The sequence below is a fragment of the Bos indicus genome, chromosome 8, assembly GCF_029378745.1.
Source record: "Bos indicus isolate NIAB-ARS_2022 breed Sahiwal x Tharparkar chromosome 8, NIAB-ARS_B.indTharparkar_mat_pri_1.0, whole genome shotgun sequence".
Lineage (NCBI taxonomy): Eukaryota > Metazoa > Chordata > Mammalia > Artiodactyla > Bovidae > Bos > Bos indicus.
Genome location: NC_091767.1, coordinates 81727543 through 81743220, shown reverse-complemented (window position 1 = coordinate 81743220; position 15678 = coordinate 81727543). Strand labels below are relative to the sequence as shown.

The 15678-nt window shown below is 38.2% G+C and overlaps 1 protein-coding gene and 1 long non-coding RNA gene across 32 annotated transcripts in view; both read left to right on the top strand.

Moving 5' to 3' along the window:
- Positions 1–15678, top strand: part of FANCC (FA complementation group C) — a 343736-nt gene that overhangs the window by 187754 nt on the left and 140304 nt on the right. The gene's annotated exons all lie outside the window — the stretch shown is intronic.
- Positions 1–15678, top strand: part of LOC139184441 (uncharacterized) — a 61601-nt gene extending 45923 nt beyond the window's left edge. The window contains exon 2 of the long non-coding RNA XR_011567947.1: positions 1–15678. This exon is cut by the window's left edge and continues 36523 nt beyond it. This is a non-coding gene — a long non-coding RNA (uncharacterized lncRNA).

Sequence of the window (15678 nt, the reverse complement as noted above, 5' to 3'; positions counted from 1 at the left end):
AGGCCTCAGGATAATACTTTTATTACTGTTTTTCTTTCTTGTTTGTTTTGTTCAGTTTTGTTTGTTGTTATTATTTATTTTTTAATTTATCTTTTACTTTTTTTGTTGTTTTGTGTTTTTTCCCCTTGTTTTCATTCTTTTTTCTTTTGACCATTTCATGTGTTTGCTCTATTTTTTCTTCTTTTTTTTAGTTTGCTTTCTGTTTTTGTTTGTCATTTTTTAGTTTTGTTAGTTTAGTCTTCACTGATTCTTTTCATTTCTGAGTTCTGTTCATTCTTCTTTTGTTTTCTGGGTTTTTTTTTTTATTTTTTCTGTTTGCTTTTGTTTTTATCATTTGTCTTGGGCTTGGTTTATCTGTTGTTTTCTTTTTATGTGTTATTGCTGTTTGTTTTTGTTTTTGCTATTTATCTTGGGTTTTGACTTTTGTTTTCCTCTTTTTTTCCTTCTTTTTCCTTAGGCTGTGCTGTGTGGCTTATAGGCTCTTGGATCCCTTGCCAGGGGTTAGGCGTGGGCCTCCAGGGTGGGAGCACTAAGTCCAGCACTCTGGTTTGCTGAGAATTCCTGAGCCCAGTTCAATTCAGTTCAGTCACTCAGTCGTGTACAACTCTTTGTGAACCCATGAATTGCAGCACGCCAGGCCTCCCTGTCCATCACCAACTCCCGGAGTTCACCCAGACTCATGTGCATCGAGTCAGTGATGCCATCCAGCCATCTCATCCTCTGTCGTCCCCTTCTCCTCCTGCCCCCAATCCCTCCCAGCATCAGGGTCTTTTCCAATGAGACAACTCTTCGCATCAGGTGGCCCAAGTATTGGAGTTTCAGCCTAGCATCAGTCTTTCCAAAGAAACCCAGAACTGGTCTCCTTTAGGATGAACTGGTTGGATCTCCTTGCAGTCCAAGGGACTCTCAAGAGTCTTCTCCAACACCACAGTTCAAAAGCATCAATTCTTCAGCACTCAGCTTTCTTCACAGTCCAACTCTCACATCCATACATGACCACTGGAAAAACCATAGCCTTGAATAGATGGACCTTTGTTGACAAAGTAATATCTCTGCTTTTGAATATGCTGTCTAGTTTGGTCATAGCTTTCCTTCCAAGGAGTAAGTGTCTTTTAATTTCATGGCTGCAGTAACCATCTGCAGTGATTTTGGAGCCCCCAAAAATAAAGTTTCTCACTGTTTCCACTGTTTCCCCATCTATTTCCCATGAAGTGATGGAACCAAATGCCATGATCTTAGTTTTCTGAATGTTGAGCTTTAAGCCAACTTTTCCACTCTCCTCTTGCACTTTCATCAAGAGGCTCTTTAGTTCTTCTTCACTTTCTGCCATAAGGGTGGTGTCATCTGCATATCTGAGGTTATTGATATTTCTCCTGGCAATCTTGATTCCAGCTTGTGCTTCTTCCAGCCCAGCGTTTCTCATGATGTACTCTGCATAGAAGTTAAATAAGCAGGGTGACAATATACAGCCTTGACTTACTCCTTTTCCTATTTGGGACCAGTCTGTTGTTCCATGTTCAGTTCTAACTGTTGCTTCCTGACCTGCATATAGGTTTCTCAAGAGGCAGGTCAGGTGGTCTAGTATTCCCATCTCTTGAAGAATTTTCCACAGTTTATTGTGATCCACACAGTCAAAGGCTTTGGCATAGGCAATAAAGCAAAAATAGATGTTTTTTTGGAACTCTCTTGCTTTTTCGATGATCCAGCAGATGTTAGCAATTTGATCTGTGGTTCCTCTGCCTTTTTAAAACCAGCTTGAACATCAGGAAGTTTGCAGTTCACATATTGCTGAAGCCTGGCTTGGAGAATTTTGAGCATTACTTTGCTAGTGGGTGAGACGAGTGCAATTGTGCGATAGTTTGATCATTCTTTGGCATTGCCTTTCTTTGGGATTGGAATGAAAACTGACCTTTTCCAGTCCTGTGGCCACTCCTGAGTTTTCCAAATTTGTTGGCATATTGAGTGCAGCACTTTCACAGCATCATCTTTCAGGATTGGAAATAGCTCAACTGGAATTCCATCACCTCCACTAGCTTTGTTCGTAGTGATGCTTTCTAAGGCCCACTTGACTTCACATTCCAGGATGTCTGGCTCTAGGTGAATGATCACACCATCGTTATTATCTGGGTTGTGAATATCTTTTTTGTACAGTTCTTCTGTGTATTCTTGCCACCTCTTCTTAATATCTTCTGCTTCTGTTAGGTCCATAGCATTTCTGTCCTTTATCGAGCCCATCTTTGTATGAAATGTTCCCTTGATATCTCTTATTTTCTTGAAGAGATCTCTAGTCTTTCCCATTCTGTTGTTTTCCTCTATTTCTTTGCATTGATCGCTGAAGAAGGCTTTCTTATCTCTTCTTGCTATTCTTTGGAACTCTGCATTCAAATGGGTATATCTTTCTTTTTCTCCTTTGCTTTTCACTTCTCTCCTTTTCACAGCTATTTATAAGGCCTCCCCAGACAGCCAGTTTGCTTTTTTGCATTTCTTTTCCATGCGGATGATCTTGATCCCTGTCTCCTATACAATGTCACGAACCTCCATCCACAGTTCATCAGGCACTCTATCAGATCTAGTCCCTTAAATCTATTTCTCACACCCACTGTATAATCATAAGGGATTTGGTTTAGGTCATACCTGAATGGTCTAGTGGTTTTCCCTACTTTCTTCAGTTTCAATTTGAATTTGACAATAAGGAGTTCATGATCTGAGGCACAGTCAGCTCCTGGTCTGTTTTTTGCTGACTGTATAGAGCTTCTCCATCTTTGGCTGCAAAGAATATAATCAATCTGATTTCAGTGTTGACCATCTGGTGATGTCCATGTGTAGAGTCTTCTCTTGTGTTGTTGGAAGAGGGTGTTTGTTATGACCAGTGCATTTTCTTGGCAAAACTCTATTAGCCTCTGCCCTACTTCATTCTGTATTCCAAGGCCAAATTTGCCTGTTACTCCAGATGTTTCTTGACTTCCTACTTTTGCATTCCAGTCCTCTATAATGAAAAGGACATCTTTTTTGGGTGTTAGTTCTAAAAGGTCTTGTAGGTCTTCGTAGAACCGTTCAACTTTAGCTTCTTCAGCATTACCGGTTGGGGCATAGGCTTGGATCACCGTGATCATTGGGAATGAACAGAGATCATTCTGTCGTTTTTGAGATTGCATCCAAGTACTGCATTTCGGACTCTTTTGTTGACCATGATGGCTACTCTATTTCTTCTAAGGGATTCCTGCCCACAGTAATAGATATAATGGTCATCTGAGTTAAGTTCAGCCATTCCAGTCCATTTTAGTTCACTGATTCCTAGAATGTCAGCGTTCACTCTTGCCATCTCCTGTTTGACCACTTTCCAATTTGCCTTGATTCATGGACCTGACATTCCAGGTTCCTATACAATATTGGTCTTTACAACATTGGACTTTGCTTCTATCACCAGTCACATCCACAACTGGGTATTGTTTTTGCTTTGGCTCCATCCCTTCATTCTTTCTGGAGTTATTTCTCCACTGATCTCCTGTAGCATATTGGGCACCTACCGACCTGGGGAATTCCTCTTTCAGTATGCTATATTTTGCCTTTTCATACTGTTAATGGGGTTTTCAAGACAAGAATACTGAAATGGCTTGCCATTCCCTTCTCCAGTGAACCACATTCTGTCAGACCTCTCCACCATGACACGTGCATCTTGTGTGGCCCCACACGGCATGACTTAGTTTCATTGAGTTAGACAAGGCTGTGGTCCATGTGATCAGATTGGCTAGTTTTCTGTGATTATGGTTTCAGTGTGTCTGCCCTCTGATGCCCTCTCACAGCACCTACTGTCTTACTTGGATTTCTCTTGCCTTGGACATGGGGTATCTCTTCACGGCTTCTCCAGCAAAGTGCAGCTGCTGCTCCTTACCTTGGACGAGTTCGCCCCTCCTGACCTTGAATGTGGAGTAGCTCCTCTCCGCCCTCCTGTGCCCACGCAGCTGCCGCTCCTGAGATTTTTAAATTAGTTTGTGCTGTGTTGACACTTAAGACCCAGCTCCACCCAGCTGCCTTCAGGCTCCAGTGCTGGACACCTCACACTAAACACCCAGAGAAACAGGAACACAGCACTACCCATCAGCAGACTGTCTGCCTAAAGTACTAAGTTCACTGACACCCCAAAATACACCGCCTGATGCAGCTCTGCCCATCAAAGGTAAAAGAAAGCTCCACCCACCTGAGTGCAGGAACTAGCCCTCCCACCAGGAAGCCTACACAAGCCCCTGGGCCAGTCTCACCAACAAGGGGACAGCAGAACAAAAGGAACTACAGCCTGCAGCTTGTGAGGAGGAGACCATGAACACAGTGAGTCAGGCAAAAGGATACACAGAGAAATATGTTGCAGATGAAGGTGCATGGTAGAAACGCACAAGACCAAATAAATGAAGAGAAAACAGGCAATCTACCTGAAAAAAAAATTCAGATTAATGATAGCAAAGAAGATCCAGTATCTCAGAAATAAAGTGAAGGCACAGATACAGGAAATATTTAACAAGAACCTAGAAGAACTAGAAGGACTAAAGAACAATCAATGATCAACAAAAGAATAATGGAAATAAAAAATACACTAGAAGGAATCAATAGTAGACTAACTGAGGCAGAAGAATGGATGACTGAGCTGGAAGATAGGATGGTGGAAATAACTGCTATGGAGCCGAATAAAGAAAAAAGAATGAAAAGAATGAAAAGAAATGGAAAGGCCTTAGAAACCTCTGGGATATTAAACACACCAACATTTGAGTCCCAGAATGTTGAATTATAGGGATTCCAGAAGAAGAGAAAGAGAATGGGTCTGAGAAAATATTTCAAGTGATTATCATCAAAAACTTCCCTAACATGGAAAAGGAAATACTCACCAGCATTCGGGAAGTGCAGGAAGTCCCATAAAGTCAAACCCAAGGAGAGACACGCCAAGACACATATTAATCAAACTAACAAAAACTCCATATTGGATTGGCCAAAAAGATCCTTTGGTTTTTGAGTGAAATAAAGGACATTTTTCATTTTCAGAACTTTATTGAATGACATATCCACCATTTTGTTCCACTACCTTCTGCCACTGTTCAGACAACTTCATAATGCCATCTTCCCAAAACTTTTTATCTTTCTGAGCAAAGAACTCTTCCAGATGCCTTTTGCAGTCTTCAGGGGATTGAAATATTTTTCATTAAGAGAATTTTATAAAAACCAAAGTAAGTGGACATCCAAAGATGAAATATCTGGTGAATATAGCCAGTGAATCAGAACTTCTCAGACAAGCTATAACAGCTTTTGCCTGGTCGTCAGAGAAACATGTGGTCTTATGTTATCCTGATGGAAGATTATACATTTTCTGTTGACTAATTCTGAATGCTTTTCATCATATGCTGCTTTCACTTGGTAGAATTGGGAGCAGTACTTGTTGGAATTAATTGTTTGGTTTCCTAAAAGGAACTCACAATAGAGGACACCGTTCTAGTCCCACCATATACACAACGTCACCTTCTTTGGGTGAAGACAGGCTTTTAGTGTGGTTGGTGGTGGTTCATTTTCCTTGCTGCACAATCTTTTCCATTCCACATTATTGTACAGTATCCAATTTTCATTGTCCATCACAATTTATTTTAAAAATGGAACAATTTCATTACATTTAAGTAGATAATTGCATGCAGAAATATAATCAAGGAGATTTTTTCCTCTTAGCTTCTGTGGAACCCAAACATCAAAGTTATTAACATAACTAAGTGGGTATAAATGATTTTCACTGTTTGATTTGGATATTTTGAATATGTTAGCTATCTCCCACATGGTATAGCATTGATTATTGTGAGTTAATGTCTCATTTGATCACTATCAACTTCAAGTTGAGTATTATTCAGCGTGAAACTTTGTAAACCACTTTTGACATGTTTGATCAATCACAGCACTTTCTCCATCCATATAGTGCACAAATCTTTTTTTCCATCTCAGTTGCATTTTTACATTTCTTGAAGTAATAAAGCATAATATGCTGAAAATATTGCCTTTTTTCTTTTATTCTCAGTATTGATTACACAAAAATTCACAAATTTTGATACATCTTTATGGTGAATGCATGCTAATATTATAGCTGTCACAATACAATCTGACAAAATTATTCTGAATGAAGTTAAAGACAACTAAGTGCTGTTAGAGCTATCTTACAGAAAAAAACCAAACGAGTCTTTTGGCCAGTCTACTACAAAGAAAAAATATTAAAAGCACCAAGGTAAAAGCAACAAATTCAGTATCACCAAACCAGCTTTACCTAAAGAAAACCATATGATCATCTCAGTAGGCACAGAAAAAGCTTTTTAACAAAATTCAGCTCCCATTTATGATTAAAACTCTCCAGAAAGTGGATATAGAGGGAAAGTACCTTGACATAATAAAGTCCACATGTGACCAACCCACAACAGACATCATTATCAATGGTGAAAAACCAAAAGCATTTCCTCTAAGATCAGAAATAAGACAGTGTCCTCTCTCACTACTTTTGCTCAACATAGTTTTGGAAAGCCTAGCCACAGCAGTTACAGAAGAAAAAGAAACAAAAGGAATCCAAATTGAAAAAGAAGTGAAATTTTCACTACTTGCAGATGACATGATACTATACATAGAAAATGCTTCAGATTGCACCAGAAACCTACTAGAGTTAATCAGTGAATTTAGAGAAGTTGCAGGATACAAAATTAGTACACAGAAATCTCTTGCCCTCCTATACAGTAACAATGAAATAGCAGAAAGAGAAATTGGGGAAACAATTCCACTTAGCATTGTAACAAAAGAAATGAAATACCTAGGAAAAGAGGAGACAAACCAAAGACAACTACTTGGAGATGGAATGATATACCATGTTCTTGGATTGGAAGAATCTACATTGCAAAAATGACTATACTCACCAAAGCAATCTATATATTCAGTGCAATCTTTATCAAATTTAGCAGTGGCACTTCTCATGAAATTAGAACAAAAAGTTTTTACAATTTGTATGGAAACTCAAAAGGCCCCAAATAACCAAATGAATTTTGAGAAAGAAAAATGAAGATGATGGAATCAGGCTCTCTGACTTCAGATTATACTACGAAGCTACAGTAATCAAGCCAATATGGTACTGGCAGAAAAACAAAAATATAGATCAGTGGAAAAGGATAGAAAGCCCAGAGGCAAACCCATGCACCTATGTCACCTAATCTGTGACAATGGATAAAGAATATACAATGGAGAAAAGACAGTCTCTTTCAAAAGTGATAGTGGGAAAACTGGATAGCATCATCTAAAGAATGAAATTAGAACACTCCCTAACACCATATGCAAAAATAAACTCAAAATGGATTAAAGACCTAAAGGTAAGGGCACACGCTATAGAAATTCTTAGAGGAAGACATAGGCAGAACACTCTTTGACATAAATTGTGGCAAGATCTTTTTTAATGCACCTGCTAGAATCATGAAGAAAGCTGAGAGCTGAAGAATGGATACTTTTGAACTGTGGTGTTGGAGAAGACTCTTGAGAGTCCCTTGGACTGCAAGGAGATCCAACCAGTCCATTCTGAAGATCAGCCCTGGGTGTTCTTTGGAAGGAATGATGCTAAAGGTGTAACTCCAATACTTTGGCCACCTCATGCGAAGAGTTGACTCATTGGAAAAGACTCTGATGCTGGGAGGGATTGAGGGCAGGAGGAGAAGAGGACGACAGAGGATGAGATGGCTGGATGGCATCACCAACTCAATGGATGTGAGTCTGAGTGAACTCCGGGAGTTGGTGATGGACAGAGAGGCCTGGCGTGCTGCAATTCATGGGGTCGCAAAGAGTCAGACATGACTGAGCGACTGAACCGAACTGAACTGAGAATAATATAAAAACAAACAAATGGGACCTAATTAAACTGAAAAGCTTTTGCACAGCAAAGAATGCCATAAAAAAGATGGAAACAAACAGCCTTCAGCATAGGAGAAACTATTCTCCATTGAAGCAACTTACAAGAGATTAATCTCCAACATACACAAATAGTTCATGCCCAGTCAAAAAAATGGATAGGAAATCTAAATAGGCATATCTCCAAAGAAGATATACAGATGGCTAACAAACACATGAAAAGATGCTCAACATCACTGATTATTAGAGAAATGCAAATCAAAAGTACAATGAGGTATCACCTCACACCAGTCAGAATCGCGATCATAAAAAAAATCTACAGACAGTAAGTGCTGTAGATGGTGTGGAGAAAAGGGGAGTCTCTTACACTATTGGTGAGAATGTAAATTGATACAGTCACTTTGGAGAACAGTATGGAATTTTCTTTCTTATTTATTTTTTGCCTGTGTTCTGTATTTGTCGCTACGTGAACTTTTCTCTAGTTGCAGCAAGCGGGGACTCTGCAGTTGCAGGGCATGGGCTTCTCCTTGTATCGGCTTCTCTTACTGAGGAACATGAGCTCTAAGGTGCACGGGCTTCAGTAGTTGTGGCATATTGGCTCTGTATTTGCGGCTCCCAGACTCTGGAGCACAGGCTCAGTAGTTGTAGTTCTTGGGTTTGGTTGCTCCAAGGCATGTGGAATCTTCCCAGACCAGGGATCAAACCCCTGTCTCCTGCCTTGGCAGGTGGATTCTTCACCACTGAGCTACCAAGGAAACCCAAGAGGTTTCTTAAAAAGTAAAATGACCTGTCAATCCCACTGCTGTGCATATACAGAGAAGAACATAATTCAAAAAGGTATGTGCACCCCAATATTCATTGCAGCACTATATACTATTGTAAATAGTATTTACTATTATAATAGCCAGAATAATGAAACAACATAAATGTCCACTGACAGACAAATGGATAAAGAAGAGTTGTGGTACATATATTCAATGAATATTACTCAGCCACAAAAGGGAATACAATTGAGTGAGTTGTAGTGATGTGGATGAACCTAGAACTGTCATACAGAGTGAGTAAGTTAGAAAGTTAGAAGAAACTTACTTCTCACTTACAGAAGTAAGTTAGAAAGAGGAAAACAAATATTATATATTAAACCATATATGTGGAATCTAGAAAAATGATATAGATGATCTTATTAACAAAGCAGACAGAGAGAGAAACATGTATGTAGACAACAAATGTGTGGGTACCAAGGGAAAAGAGTGGGTGGGAGATTTAGACTGGTATCCCTGATAGCTCAGTTGGTAAAGAATCCTCCTGCAGCGCGGGAGACCCTGGTTCTATTCCTGGGTCAGGAAAATCCACTGGAGAAGGGAAAGGCTGTCTACTCCTGTATTCTGGCCTGAAGAATTCCAGAGACTGTATAGTTTGGGAGCTCACAAAGAGCCGGACACGACTGAGTGACTTTCACTACACTACACACACACACACTGCTATGTATAAAATAGATAACCAGAAAGGACTTACTGTATGGCACAGGAAAGTCTACTCAGTGCTCTGTGGTGACCAAACTGGGAAGGAAATCCAAAAAAGAGAGGATACATATATACATATGGCTGATTCACTGTGCTGTACAGCTGAAACTGACACAGCAATGTAAAGCAAATATACTCCAATAAAGACAAAAAGAAAAATGGTCAGAGGACCTGAATAGACATTTTTCAAAGAAAACGTATTATGGCCAACAGACACATGAAAAGATGCTCAACATCAATCATTAGGAGAATGCAAATTAAACCCGAATGAGCTACCACCTCACACCTGTCTAAATGGTTTCCATCAAAAAGCCTTGAAATTACAAGCGTTGCTGAGGATGTGACCAAGGAACCCTCATGTACTGTTGGTGAGATTATAAATTGTTGCAGCCAGAATGGAAAACAGTTTTAGGTTCCTCAAAAAATTAAAACTAGAGCTACCATATTTCACTTTTTTTATATTTACCCTCCCCTCCCCCTGAAAAAAAACAAAAAACACAATCACTAATTCAAAAAATATATGAAGCACAGTGTTCAATGTAGCATTATTTACACTAGCCAAGATAAGGAAGCAATCTAAATGTCCATAAAAAAAAGATAAAGAATATGTTATAAGTATGTATAATGGAAATTCAGTCAACCATAAAAAATATGAAATCTTGCCATTAAGGGCAACATGAATGGATCTAGAGGGTATTTTGCTAAGTGAAACAAGTCAGATAGTGAAAGTTAAATATTGCACTTATATGTGGAATCTAAAAAGCAAAACAAAAAACAGATTCATAGATAACAGAGAAAAACAGGTGATTGCCAGGAGAGAAGGGGTTGGAGTAAGTGGGTGAAATAGCTGATTGGGATTAAGTAGTATAAACCTCCAGTTATATAATAAATAAATCAAAGGGATATAATGTACAGCCTAAGGAATATGATCAGCAAATAATACTGTAGTAATTTTGTATGAGGGCAGATTGTTATTAGACTTATCATTGTTATGATTTCATAATGTATGCAGATATGTAGTATACCTGAAACTAACATAATATTGCATGTCAACTATATATATATTTTTTTTGCTTTTAGGAACATTCTAGTTCAAGATTTTATTTTTTCTGTAGTTTTAAGATATAATTAATATAAAATAATTGCATTAGTTTAAGGTGTACAACATAATGAATTGAAACACGTACATACTACAAAATGATCACATCAGTAAGTTTAGTTAACATCCATCAATCACCTCATGAAGTTATAATTTTTTTTCTTCTGATGAGAACTCTTAAGATCTATTCTTAGCAACTTTTATTTTTATTTTTTTTATATTTTATTTTTTAACTTTACAATATTGTATTGGTTTTGCCATATATCAACATGAATCCGCCACAGGTATACACATGTTCCCCATCCTGAACCCTCCTCCCTCCTCCCTCCCCATACCATCCCTCTGGGTCATCCCAGTGCACCAGCCCCAAGCATCCAGTATCGTGTATCGAACCTGGACTGGTGACTCGTTTCATATATGATATTATACATGTTTCAGTGCCATTCTCCCAGATCATCCCACCCTCTCCCTCTCCCACAGAGTCCATTTAAAAACCTATCATAAAATCTTTCTCTTTAAAAAATAAAATGGGTTCTTATTCATGTATTGGAATGATGTATTCCTTTATACTATTATTAGTATCACAAATTGCATTTACTGATTTTAGATTGTTAGCAACCCCTCTCATTCTGGGATTAACCCTATTTAGTGGTGTACCATAATCCTTTTTTATATATTGCTACATTTTATATGCTAAAATTTTATTCAAAGATTTTATTTATGTTCATGAAGAATATTGGTCTCCAGTTTTCTTTTGTCTAGGAGGTTTTGATATCAGCATTCAGTTCAGTTCAGTTCAGTTGCTCAGTTGTGTCTGACTCTTTATGACCCCATGGACCCTGGCACACACCAGGCTTCCCTGTCCATCACCAACTCCTGGAGCTCGCTCAAACTAACGTCCATTGAGTGGGTGATGCCATCCTACCATCTCATCCTCTGTCGTCCGCTTCTCCTCCTGCCTTCAATCTTTCCCAGCATCGGGTGGCCAAAGTATTGGAGTTTCAGCTTCAGCATCAGTCCTTCCAATGAATATTCAGGACTGATTTCATTTAGGATGGACTGGTTGGATCTCCTTGCAGTCAAAGGGACTCTCAAGAGTCTTCTCCAACACCACAGTTCAAAAGCATCAGTTCTTCAGTGCTCAACTTTCTTTATGGTCTAACTCTCACATCCAACGTGACTACTGGAAAAACCATAGCTTTGACTACACAAACCTTTGTTGTCAAAGTAATGTCTCTGCTTTTTAATATGCTGTCTAGGTTGGTCATAGCTTTTCTTCCAAGGAGCAAGCGTCTTTTAACTTCATGGCTGCAGTCACCATCTGCAGTAATTTTGGAGCCCAAGAAAATAAAGTCTGTCACTGTTTCCATTGTTTCCCCATCTATTTGCCATGAAGTGATGGAATCAGATGCCATGATCTTAGTTTTTCAAATGTTGAGTTTTAAGCCAACATTTGCACTCTCCTCTTTAGCTTTCATGAAGAAGATCTTTGGTTCTTTTTCACTTTGTGCCATAAGAGTAGTGTCATCTGCATATCTGAGTTTATTTATATTTCTTCCAGAAATCTTGATTCCAGCTTGTGCTTCATCCAGCCTGGCATTTCGCATGATGTACTGCATGTAAGTTAAATAAGCAGGGTGACAATATACAGCCTTGATGTACTCCTTTCCCAATTTAGAACCAGTCTGTTGTTCCATGTCCATTTCTAACTCTTGCTTCTTGACCTGCATATGGTTTTCTCAGGAGGCAGGTCAGGTGGTCTGGCATTCCCATCTCTTGAAGAATTTTCCACAGTTTGTTGTGATCCACACAGTCAAAGGCTTTGGGATAGTCAATAAAGCAGAAGTAGAGGTTTTTCTGGAACTCTCTTGCTTTTTCTATGATCCAGTGGATATTGGCAGTAAATCCAGCTTGAGTATCTGGAAGTTCATGGTTCGTGTTATTCACCTGTATTTTCTAAGTGTATATAGTAGCAGTATTTTTTTATTTCTTAAATGTTTAATTAATATGACTAATGAAACTATCTGGTTCTGATATTTTCTCAGTGGGAGTGTTTTTAAATTATGTGTTTATTTTCTTTAATAGGTAATTCTATTAAGTTCTTAATTTCCTTTTCAGTCAGCTTTAGTAATTTTTCACTTCTCCATAATTTCTTCATCTCATCCTAACATTCATTTTAAGTACTTTAATTTGTAAAGGTTGTTGCAATGTCCTTACATTTATTTCTGACATTAGAACTTATGTCTTCTCCACTTTTTTTCCCGTGAAAGGAGCTCGGTTTTTAATGAATTTATTAAATTGTCTTTTAAAGAACCCAGTTTGATCCTCATCAATTTTTATGTTTTTCGTACATTTCTGTTTCTTTTATTTCTCCTATTATATTTATTTCCTTTTTCTACTTACTTTGGATTTGTTTGAATCTTTTTTCCCTCTAATTATTAAGCTGGAATTTAAATACTTTATCTGAGCCCTTTCTTCATTTGTAACAATAAAAGTGAAAGCTATAAATTTCCCTCAAATCATTGCATTAGTTGCTTATAGATTTTTTCTTTGACTCATTGATTATTTAGAAATACGTTGTTTAATATCCAAGTATGTGAGGGTTTTCCAGATACACACACACACACACACACACATACACATTTGTGTATATGTATGTATATCTGTTAGTGATACATAGTTTAGTTAGATTGTGACTAAGAAAATATTTTTATTATTTCAGTCATTTTTGGTTCTCAGAGACTGTTTTGGTGAGTATTGCGTGTAAACTTGAAGATAACATTAGATGGAGTATTGTATCGATGGCTGTTGAATCGAGTGGTTGAATGTTGGGAAGACTGTGAAAGGTCTGGGGTTTTCCCTGCTTGCAAGTTGACAGGGTAGTCTGCCACTGTTCAATGCCTGCTGTCAGGAGATGTAGACCTCCTGAGTCAGAAACAAAGGACTTTATCGCTCATAGCACAACGAACAGTGTGAGTTTGATGTTTGTGTCTGTTTCCTGTGTCCCCATATCTTATAGGGGAGATTCACAGAATCCCCGGTAAATACTGTTCATAGATGTGTTTCAGTCACAGCTAAAGAACCTTCATCTTGGAGTCCTCAAATCTCTTATAACAGGCTAAAGACAAATTTCATTTTACCCTGGAGGGATTCGTAATATATTGGATAGTAAACAAACTTGCCTTTAGCTTATGACTGAGACCCTATTTCTCTCTTCCAAAGCTGTTGGCTATAGAAGCATCCTTGAAAAGATAGTCTGGCAGAAAGGCAGTCAGTGCCTCTGTTCACAGAACATTCAGAATTACAAGAGACTCATGGAGAATTGTCTCTTAATAATAGTGTCATTCAAGTCTTCTGTAGCCTTACTAATTTTCTATCAGTTAATGAGAGACAATGTTAGAGTCTTTAATTATAAGTGGGAATTATCCACTTCTGTTTTCAATTCTGTCATTTTTTTTGGTTTCATTTATTTTGAAGCTTTGTTATTGGGTACAAGCACATTTAGAACTGCTATGTCCTCTTGTTGAATCAACTGTTTTATTATTAGTGAAATGTATGTTTTTGTCCTGAGTAATACTTTTTATTCTGAAGTTTACTTTGTCTGATATTTAAAAAAAAAACAAAAACTCTAGCTTTCTATTAATTAGTGTTTACATGATACATCCTTTTTCATCCTTTTAGTTTTAAACTATTTGTATCTTTATATTTAAGGTTGGTTTCATATAGGTAGCATGTAGTTGGTTTCTGGTTTTTATTAGTCTGACAATTGCTGTCCCTTCATGTTTAAAGTATTTAAATGTCTCTACTTAGTGTAATTCTTGATGTGCTGGGTTTAAATCTTTTGTACCAGTTGCTATTCTGAAGTAACAAGCTGTTCCAGAATTAGTGACATAAAATAATGATCATTTTAATTCTCTTTTGGATTCTCTCAGTTAAGAACTCAGAACATATGTTATGAATAGAAGTTCTGAAGACACCTGGGGTGCTTTAAAAATATCTGAACAAATTAATAAGGCTTTAAGAAATTTCCAAATCAGTTTTATATATTAGTGTGTATAGTAGGATGCTACTTGCCCTCTGTATAATTAACATTTTCAGATAACAAAGCTCTATTATAACCTATCCGGCTGCTGCTGCTGCCGCCAAGTTGCTTTAGTCGTGTCCAGCTCTGTGCGACCCCATAGATGGCAGCCCACCTGGCTCCACCGTCTCTGGGATTCTCCAGGCAAGAACCCACTGGAGTGGGTTGCCATTTCCTTCTCCAATGCATGAAAGTGAAAAGTGAAGTCGCTCAGTCATGTCTGACTCTTAGCGACCCCGTGGACTGCAGCCTACCAGGCTCCTCCGTCCATGGGATTTTCCAGGCAAGAGTACTGGAGTAGGTTGCCATTGCCTTCTCCATAACCTATCCTATAAGCATATAAATTGTAAAAGTTTGTAGAATGTATATGAAATGTTTTAAGAATCTTTGTTGTCAGATAATTGTCATTTGTTAAGACTGTTAAATTTTGAAAGAATTTTGGGCATTTACGTCAGATCTAGTAGTAATTATTCCAATCTGAGACTGTTTTGTAATGAACGCACTGTGCAGCATAACTGTCTGGATTCAAATTCTGGGTCTGCCACTTCTTCAGTGAAAGTTAAGTTGCTGAGTCGTGTCTGACTCTCTGTGACCCCATGGACTGTAGCCTACCTGGCTCCTCCATCCATAGGATTTCCAAGGCAAGCGTACTCGAGTGGGTTGCCATTTCCTTCTCCAGGGGATCTTCCTGACCCAGGGATCAAACCCAGGTCTCCTACATTGTGGGTAGACACTACCGTCTAAGCCACCAGGGAGACATTAACTTGGTATTAATTCAGGCAAGTCACATAACTTCTCAGAATTACAGTTTTCTTCACAAAGGGAAAATAATTTTACCACCTCATAGTGTTGTTAGGATAATTAAATGATTATATGTATGATATATGTGAATGTGGGTGTACAGGTGTGTTGTGTGTATATAAAGTTTTTATAGCAGTGCTTGACATTAAGTGATGATAAATGTTAGTTATTATTGTCATTGTGAGTGTCATATCAGGGGAATTAGTTTCTGATTAGATTAACATTTATTCCTCTAAAGCTCAATAATTTTTTGGTTTTTAAATTGTAGCATCCCTTTA